Raw genomic sequence first — 9,721 nt, 5'->3', positions numbered from 1 at the left:
CTGACACAGCCGTCATTTCCTCCCCCACAGCCTCAGGGGAAGGGAGGGAGGGGCGTAATTTTACTACTGTAAACAATGTGGGCACAGACCAGGTACAGAGCACAGGACCAGGGGATATAGTTACAAGGGTAAATCACTGCTTCCCAACCCTCTCCTAAAGGTGCACCTTGCCATTAGGTTTGAAGGATCATCGCAATGAATATGCATGACAGATTTGCATATGCAAATTTATCTTATGACCTTCTTTTATTGTTTTTTTTTTAATTATCGTAAATCACATAGAACTTTACGGCCTTGCGGTATATAAACTGATTATTATTATGCTATAATTTATACATTTGTTAGTAATCCCCGGTGGTCGATGACTGGGCGCAATCTGGCTAAGGGCATGGCCCCCCTCCTCCTCCTCTCCTTGCTGTGCGCGCGTGCCCCTGGCACTCTCTGTACCTTTTTAAATTTCCCCCCAAGTGCGAAGTTGCAGCCTGCATGGGCATCAGCGCCCTCTCTGACGTCACTTCTGGAACCCACGCCTAGGAAGTGATGTCAAATATCAAGCTGACACACCGGAGAAGTTAAAAAAGGTACGGGAAAAGAGAAGAGGGCTTGTGCGCAGCCCCGGGCGCCGTTCACCCTTACTCCGCTGCTGTAGTTAAACAACCACACTCAAAGTGGTTTACATATATCCAGGTCCTTATTTTGTACCTGGGGCCATGGAGGATTAAGTGACTTGTCCAGGGTCAGGACCCAGTTTTTGTCTCTACCCTTCTCCTTCACTGCCAATTCTAGACTTCGTTCCTTTCATCTAACTGCCCCGTAAGCTTGGAATAAACGACCTGAGTTCGTCTATCACACCCGTTCCCTCCCCTTGTTTAAATGTAGACTGAAAGCCCACCTTTTTGACTTAGCTTTCAGTTCATAACCCCACTGCCCACCACCCTAGCCAGATTAACCACCCTCCGTAACCGCATCCCCCTCCCTGGCTTCCTGTCTTGACTGTTCCGATTATAAGCTCTTTCGAGCAGGGACTGTCTCCTTTGTGACTCTGTACAGCGCTGCGTACGCCTGGTAGCGCTCTGGAAATAATAGTAGTAGTGATACCGTGTTTCCCCGAAAATAAGATCTACCCCCCAAAATAAGCCCTAGCATGATTTTCAGGGTAGGTCTTAATATAAGCCCTACCCCCAAAATAAGCCCTAGTCATAGGCAGCCGCGTTTCCCCTCCACCTGCCCCTGCCGCGCAGCCGAACCCCCCACTGACCTTCCAACCGATCCCCGCCGACCACGACCATAAATACCTTCCGGCAGAGGAGCTTTGGGCCTGCAGAAACTCACAGGCTGCTTTGCGGCCTTCTCGCTGGGGCCTTCTGTGTGCCGCGTTACTCATGATTGTGATGGCCCCAGCGAGAAGGCCGCAAAGCAGCCTGTGAGTTTCTGCTGGCCCAACGCTCCTGTGCCGGAAGGTATTTATGGTCGTGATCGGCGGGGATCAGAAGGATGGAGGGTTAGCAGGGGTTCGGCTGCGGGTGCTCAAGGGTTCTGCTGCACAGGGGGACGGGAGGGATAGAAAGATGCTGAAGAGGGAAGGCAGAAGGGGATGGGTGAGAGGGGAGGAAAGATGTTGCTTGCACATGTGGGGTAAAGGAAAGAGGAAGAATTGGGATGGAGGAGAAGGAGGCAGAGGTGATCATGTGCATACCCCGAAAATAAGACCTAGGGCCTTTTTTGGGCCCCAAATGAATAGGACACTGTCTTATTTTCGGGGAAACACAGTAATAGTAACCCCCTCTCCCTAAGCCCCTGCTTCTAAACTTTAGCTTATTTGCTAAACTTCCCTGCTCCACCTCATACTGATCCCCTATGTCCTTGGGTTTCTTGATCACGATTTGAGCAGGAATTATTGTCTATTGCCTGATATGGTACTTATGTTGGATGTAACATCTCGATTCATACCTCTTTTTGACATACAGATGTTACCTGCTCACTTTTGGTTTATACTCTGATCTGTATGTTTTTCCTATCTTCCTTTTACTTTCTTCTTCCTTCCCTTCACCTTTTATTCTTTTTTTCTTATCTTCACACTATGAGCCTCCACAGAGGCATTATACGGTATTTCTATTCCGTAACCTGATTTGTATCTTTTCATTACGATGCCTAATGTAATCTCATGCTCTTGTACCAAATTTCAATAAAACTTTACTGAACTTAAAAAAAGAAGCTTCTAGACCACTCCTAAAGGCTGGGGAGTCAATTCTGAGCAGTTTGCATGAGCTTCCGTAAAGGTGTTATAATAAATGAGCTAAATATATGTGAATCTTACATATTTATACCATCTATATACATATACTATAATTATTGTTTCTGTATTGTCATATACTTGTCTTTCTCTGTATTATTTGGTTCATCCTTTCGTGTTCCAAGTGTGTGTGGGGGGGGGGGGGGGGGGAGGGCCCTAAATGTTTCTTTATTTGCTAGTGTTCTGGGAAGAGTATTGTCTTTATTCCTTTCTTGAACTTGTTGGTGTCCTGTTGTCTGCTTAGATTGTAAGCTCTACTGAGCAGGGACCGTCTCTTCGATATGTTGCTGTACAGAGTTGCGTAGGCCTTATCAGCGCTATAGAAATGTTTAACAGTGGTAGCAACCCTGGGATTCAATCCCCCAACCGCTGGGTGCAGAAGAAGCAGCTTTACCACCAGACCACTCCTCACTCTTCAAGGGCCATAACCCAGGTGGGTTTTCAGGATTTCCTCATTGAATCTGTACGAGATCATTTGCAAGCACTGCCTACATTGTATGCAAATAGATCTCACGCATATTTATTGGGAGAATTAAACCGGGTTGCAGCACCACCTGAGAGTCTTTCCATCCTATAGCGCTCTTTAAATGCTGATTATCTTACCTTTTTCTGTGGCCATGCCCAGTGCCTGTGTTATTTTCCCGCTTTACAAGATTTCAACTCTGATAATGATCTACCTTTCAGCCATCCATGCTGTATTCATCCTTCAAGTGTATCGATCGGTACAGCCCCTGCATGGGGCTCTGATGATAATCTTCTCTTTAGCTGTCTGTGCTGCATTCATGCTTGATGGATATCAGTGTCACACCTTCATGGAGCTCAGATGAAAAACCAGTCCTTAGCTGTATTCATGTTTTATTAGTAAAGGTTGATCTTCAGCTGTCTGTGCTGTATTCATGCTTTATCTGTAAAGCATGAATACAGCACAGACAGCAGAAAAGTAGATCTTCATTAGAGCTCCAGGCAATATTCAAAATAGAAATAATAAAATGGGAAAGGCAATCCTAGTTTTAGATTAATAGAAACTCTGTCTGGTTTGAGTGATGTTACCATCTGGTTGCTTCCTCTTTTGGTCTTCTCCCTCTCTTATTCTCTCCTCTCGTCTATCTTTTCAATTTTCCACCCAGCTTCTGTTTTTACCCCTTCTGCCTCTCCTCGTCCCCATTAAAAAATTGCTACTTACTGCAAGTGCCCTCATCTCTTCTTTAAAACATGAAAAGGAGGTTTGGTTTAAAAAAAAGGTTTGGAGAATTTCGTAAAAGAAAAGTCCGTAAGCCATTATTAAGATGGACAAGCAGCAGAAATTCTGTTTTGGGGAACTTGTGACCTGGATTGGCCAGTTTGAAACAGGATACCGGGCTTGATGAACCAGTATGGCAACGCTTATGTTCTTATGTTAGCCATGACATGACAACCAAGCCACTGTGACATCACTGCTGAGGTTGGCTCAAGACATTATGACGTCACAATCTCAGCTCTGGAATGTTGCTGCTCTTTGGGTTTCTGCCAAATACTTGTGATCTGGACTGGCCACCGTGAAGACAGGATACTGGGCTTGATGGACCATTGTTCTGACCCAGTAAGGCTATTCTTTTGTTCTTATGACTCACTGGGCCATATTTACATAAGCTTTGCCTTTTGGCAGGAAATGTTCTCCGTTTTAGCACCTCAAACTTGGAATGATCTGCCCCTCTATATAAGAAAAGAAAAAGACCTCAATTCCTTTAAAAAATCTTTAAAAACCTTTTTATTTAAAGATGCTTTTATTATTTAAAGATTTAAAATTCTGTTTAAAAAATTGTTGTTTTTCAAGCTCAAAATTTTAATCTTCTAAATATATTTTTTGCCCCTTCCCTATGTGTTTCCCTTTAATGTTTCTTCCATCTTAGATTGAGAAAATTGTAACTGTGCCCTTTTTTCCCTAATGTACCTAGTTAGTGATGTAACCCCTTAAGTTCTAACACTGTATGTTATAAATTTATGCTTTTTAAAAAAAAGTTTGTTAAGAATTTTTGTTTTTAATACTGTTTGTTATCTTATATGATGTTTTAAATTGTACATCGCTTAGAAAGTGTTATAGGCGATTCATCAAATAAAATTGAACTTGAACTTGAACTAATACGTGCCTAAGCAGTCAGCCCACATGCGACTGTCCTATTTTTTGTTAGAACAGAGAGATGTGAACTGTGAAGTTTGTCACTTTGTAATAAATATTTATGAAGGAATATTGATTTTTCTTTTTGATTCAACGAAGGACTTCTGATAATGTTTAAAATGTTTACATTTAAATTGATTAAGGGGTAGAAAGTGGCTTTAGCATGCCCTAATGCTGGTCTTTCCCGTGTGCTAAGGCAATTTTTACTGTGCCCTAAAATTGCCTATTTTCTGTTTGTTTATTTTAACAGTAGAGAATGACAAGGTCAAATGTCTCCCTTTCCCTGGGGGAATCCATTCTCCCATCCCCATGAGTTCTTTTCCTGTCCCTGCCAAATTCCTGCAAGCTCCGTCCTCATCTGCACAAGCCTCAAACACTTTCAAAGCCTAAGTAGCAACATTTTGGAGCTCAGACTGTGATGTCATAATGCCTCATTCCACCAATGCCTAAGCTCCGTCCTCATCTGCACAAGCCTCAAACCCTTTCAAATCCTAAGTAGCAACATTCTAGAGCTCAGATTGTGATGTCATAATGCCTCATTCCACCAATGCCTAAGCTCCGTCCTCATCTGCACAAGCCTCAAACCCTTTAAAATCCTAAGTAGCAACATTTTGGAGCTCAGACTGTGATGTCATAATGCCTCATTCCACCAATGCCTAAGCTCCGTCCTCATCTGCACAAGCCTCAAACCCTTTAAAATCCTAAGTAGCAACATTCTGGAGCTCAGATTGTGATGTCATAATGCCTCATTCCACCAATGCCTAAGCTCCGTCCTCATCTGCACAAGCCTCAAACCCTTTAAAATCCTAAGTAGCAACATTCTGGAGCTCAGATTGTGATGTCATAATGCCTCATTCCACCAATGCCTAAGCTCCGTCCTCATCTGCACAAGCCTCAAACACTTTCAAAGCCTAAGTAGCAACATTTTGGAGCTCAGACTGTGATGTCATAATGCCTCATTCCACCAATGCCTAAGCTCCGTCCTCATCTGCACAAGCCTCAAACCCTTTAAAATCCTAAGTAGCAACATTCTAGAGCTCAGATTGTGATGTCATAATGCCTCATTCCACCAATGCCTAAGCTCCGTCCTCATCTGCACAAGCCTCAAACCCTTTAAAATCCTAAGTAGCAACATTTTGGAGCTCAGACTGTGATGTCATAATGCCTCATTCCACCAATGCCTAAACTCCGTCCTCATCTGCACAAGCCTCAAACCCTTTAAAATCCTAAGTAGCAACATTTTGGAGCTCAGACTGTGATGTCATAATGCCTCATTCCACCAATGCCTAAGCTCCGTCCTCATCTGCACAAGCCTCAAACCCTTTAAAATCCTAAGTAGCAACATTTTGGAGCTCAGACTGTGATGTCATAATGCCTCATTCCACCAATGCCTAAGCTCCGTCCTCATCTGCACAAGCCTCAAACCCTTTAAAATCCTAAGTAGCAACATTCTGGAGCTCAGATTGTGATGTCATAATGCCTCATTCCACCAATGCCTAAGCTCCGTCCTCATCTGCACAAGCCTCAAACCCTTTAAAATCCTAAGTAGCAACATTTTGGAGCTCAGACTGTGATGTCATAATGCCTCATTCCACCAATGCCTGAGCTCCGTCCTCATCTGCACAAGCCTCAAACCCTTTAAAATCCTAAGTCGCAACATTCTAGAGCTCAGATTGTGATGTCATAATGCCTCATTCCACCAATGCCTAAGCTCCGTCCTCCTCTACACAAGCCTCAAACCCTTTAAAATCACAAGTGTTTGAGGCCTGTGTGGTTAAGGCAGAGGTTACAGGAATGGGGCAGGGACAGCAACAAAACTCATGGGGATGGGGGAAAATTTGTCCCTGGGTCATTTGCTATAAAGCCAACTACGGCGTGCGGCCATTTTAAAAAATTACCACTTGAGCACTTTCCACCATCCATTTTGCAGATAATTTATTTAATTTGTAAAATTTGTTATACCGCAAAGTCAACAAGTACCAACGCGGTTTACAACATACAATATAACGGAAAACCAACAGTGAACAAATAAATAATGATAGAAAAGTTGAGGGATAAATGCAAAGCACAAGAATCATAACCAATAAAAGCAGTAGAAATCTGCGCAAACTCGTTAGCTGATGATAACGTAGATGTGCTGACGCCCACTCAAAAATATTTTTTGGGGTATGCATTTGGCAGCTATTGCAGGACACCTGATGAGCAGGTCCCGGGGTACGTCATCCCCCCCCCTTTTTAAATAAAACTGCGCAAGAGGTTTTTAGCGCCGGCTGGCACGCTGAATGCTCTGCGCCAATGCTCATAGGAACCCTATGACAGTCAGAACGCCAGCGCTAAAAATATCATGCGCGTTTTTGTAAAAACGGGGGGTGGGGTGGGGGGTGAGGGGTTTCTTAGCCATGCCTTGGCACCTAAAACAGCCTAGTAAAAGGGCCTTTTAATAATAAGTTTATTCTTTTATACCGCCATAACCACCGAACCTGCAACTAGCACGTCTGGCAGGAAAACGTGTTACTCCTTAGTCCTAGTGGTTGGCCCCTTTATTAGCTCTGTAAACTTTTTTTCTAGCCCGCATCTTAAAATTCAGAGTAGAGGATGACACAGGGACAAATTTTTCCCCGCTCTGCGCGTTTTGTCACTGTCCCTGCCCCATTCCTGTAAGCTCTGCCTTAACCACACTAGCCTCGGACACTTATGATCTTAAGTGTTTGAGGCTTGTGCCGATGAGGATGGAGCTTGAAGGAATGGGGCAAGGACAGGAAAAGAATTCGCGGGGACGGGGAACTATTTGTCCCGTGTCATTCTCTAATTCAGAGATTCTTTGTGGAACGGAATCCTGCATTCTAAATGTAGTCTGGCAATATCCTCATTCCTTCAGGCTGTTCTCAGCTCCTGCCTGGCACTGTGCATGCACTCTTTATCCGCTATAAAACCCTTAGCGTGCATGCGCATTTGAAACTCCGTGCTCCCGCATGCACAGTAGGAGCCTGCTTCCCCCATCGCAAGAAGGAGCCTGCGGCGGTTTCCACATTGCCCTCCTTCTGCGACGCTGCGAGCCCGGAGCCAGTGTAGATGGCTGAAGCCTGCCTGGAGGAGGAGGAGCTGTGAGAGCTCTGCAGAGGCAGGAGGTGCTGGATTCGGGGGGAGGGAGTGGGAGAGATGTTGGACTCAAGTGAGGAAAGGAGAGATAGATGGATGAGAAGGACAGAGGAGCTATAAGGGGGAAAGGGAGAGATAGTAGGGGATAGGGAGAGATGGGGAGGATGGCGGGGGCATTAGAGAGAGATGGCCTTGGGGACGTACGGAGGGGACAGGAAAAGGAAAGATTGAAAGGGGGTGAAACAGGGTCAGAGAGAGATGGTAGAGGGGGGGGAAGGGAGAGATGGAAATGGTAGGACACTGCTGCTTTGGGGTACAGAGGGAGGGGGGATTAGTACGTCAGGACCGCTGCTGCTGCCTCGGGTAAGTAATGGGAGGTCCAGGAAGCCAGACCCACACGGAGGGAAAGGCCCTGTCAGATGATAAATGCAGTGGAGAATCTATGAGGGCCAAAAGGGTACAGAGGACTAAGGAAATGGTGAAAGGTGAGGTGGAGGGACTGGGATCAGTGGGAGGCAGGGTCCGGGCATGGTAAAGGCGGGGCATGGGTGGGGTCAGGGTCTAGGTGGGGTTATTCTAGCACCCGTTACTGTAACAGGCTAAAATACTAGTTTATAATAAACGGATATTAATAGACCGGATTTATAGCTGCGGATCCCGTACCTTGTTAATGCTGCCATGACAGTGCCCCCTTAAGGCCGCTCTTCAGCCTCAAATGCTGCACCCACCATTTCTCCAAATTCTGAGAGAGAGGGCAATTTCGGAAACTGAGGTCGTAGGGGTCCTTTTTATTAAGGTGCGCTAACAGGACTTAGCACGCGCTAAAGGGTAAGATGCCCACAGGAATATAATGGATGGCTTCGCATTTAGCGCGCGCTAAGTCCTGTTAGCGCACCTTAATAAAAAGGACCTCATAGTTACATCTAAAGATCCACAGACACAATAAACAACTGTATCAGTGTTTAATCGCCACGTCGAGCGCTTGTTCAAAATGTCGGGGGCGGCGTTAAATCCCCCCTCCCCCCACAAATATATATTCAGCGAGCCGCGTTCGCTGTGACCGCTTAGAAAAGTGGCGACATTCAGCTCTACAATTTAAGTGAAGAAAAGCAATCTTTCTATCCTGACTGGAACCACATCAGCTGTACAGACAGCGGCCTAAGACCACCGCTATATGCATTCCGGGTGACCCGCTCTTGCTCCGCCCCGATCACGCCCAAGGGATCAAAGAAAACTAGCAACGGCATGCTGGACAGTGTTGCTGAAAACCGATGGATAAAGAACTTTTCCACAGAGTAGCGGGCTAAGCTCTGTTGAATACAACCTATTTTTAAAGACCCGGCACGTTATTTTAGTTTTAAAGAGCACATGAACCAGGATGGTGAAGGCCTTGCTTGTGCACCCTGGGGAGCGGTCCCACCCTACCCTATCCACGGGTGCCAACTTGAATAAGAGGTAGTGTAACAATTGCTCGTCTCTCCGGGTGTTCAAATATTTTCTAACAGGGGAAACATTCTTTCGCAAGAGAGACCTGTGGTCTATTGCTAAATAATTGGGGCTTTCCGTTCTTAGGTGCTTATAAACTCGGATGTTTATTTTCCAGCTAAAAATCAGTGTTATTTGCCACCACTGCTATTGCTTACTACCTTTTAATCGGTGGACTCAAATATGTACATCTGTGTCACTCAGGCATCATCAGCACAGAGAAAGAACAAAGGAGAGGTGGATGATACAGGACAAAGCAGAGGAGAGGTGAGAGTGTGCTGGGGGAAGTGGTATTCATCTAATGAACATCTGTTTTAATATTTTTTTTTCTTTGCATCAGTGTTTTATCAGTTAAAACCAAAAATCAGAAACTCAGTTATAACTAGTGTAATCCACAAGACACCTTCAATTGCAGAGATCTGCACCTTCCCAAAAAAGGTCTGTTAATTGAACAGTAGCAAATCGCCTGGACCAGACGGTATACTTCCCAGGAGTGCAGACAGAATTGAAAAATAAACTTACAGAGCTATTTGTCATTTTTCTTTAAAATCCAGCACAGTATCGAAAACTGGAGGGTAGCCAACGTGACACCTATTTTTAAAAAGGTTTCTAGAGGTGATCCGGGAATTTTAGACTAGAGCGTCTGATGTCAATGCTGGGCAAAATTACTATTATAAAGAACAAAATGA

The sequence above is a fragment of the Geotrypetes seraphini genome, chromosome 16 (genome assembly GCF_902459505.1).
Source record: "Geotrypetes seraphini chromosome 16, aGeoSer1.1, whole genome shotgun sequence".
NCBI classification, from domain to species: Eukaryota; Metazoa; Chordata; class Amphibia; order Gymnophiona; family Dermophiidae; genus Geotrypetes; species Geotrypetes seraphini.
This window is presented reverse-complemented; position numbering follows the sequence as displayed.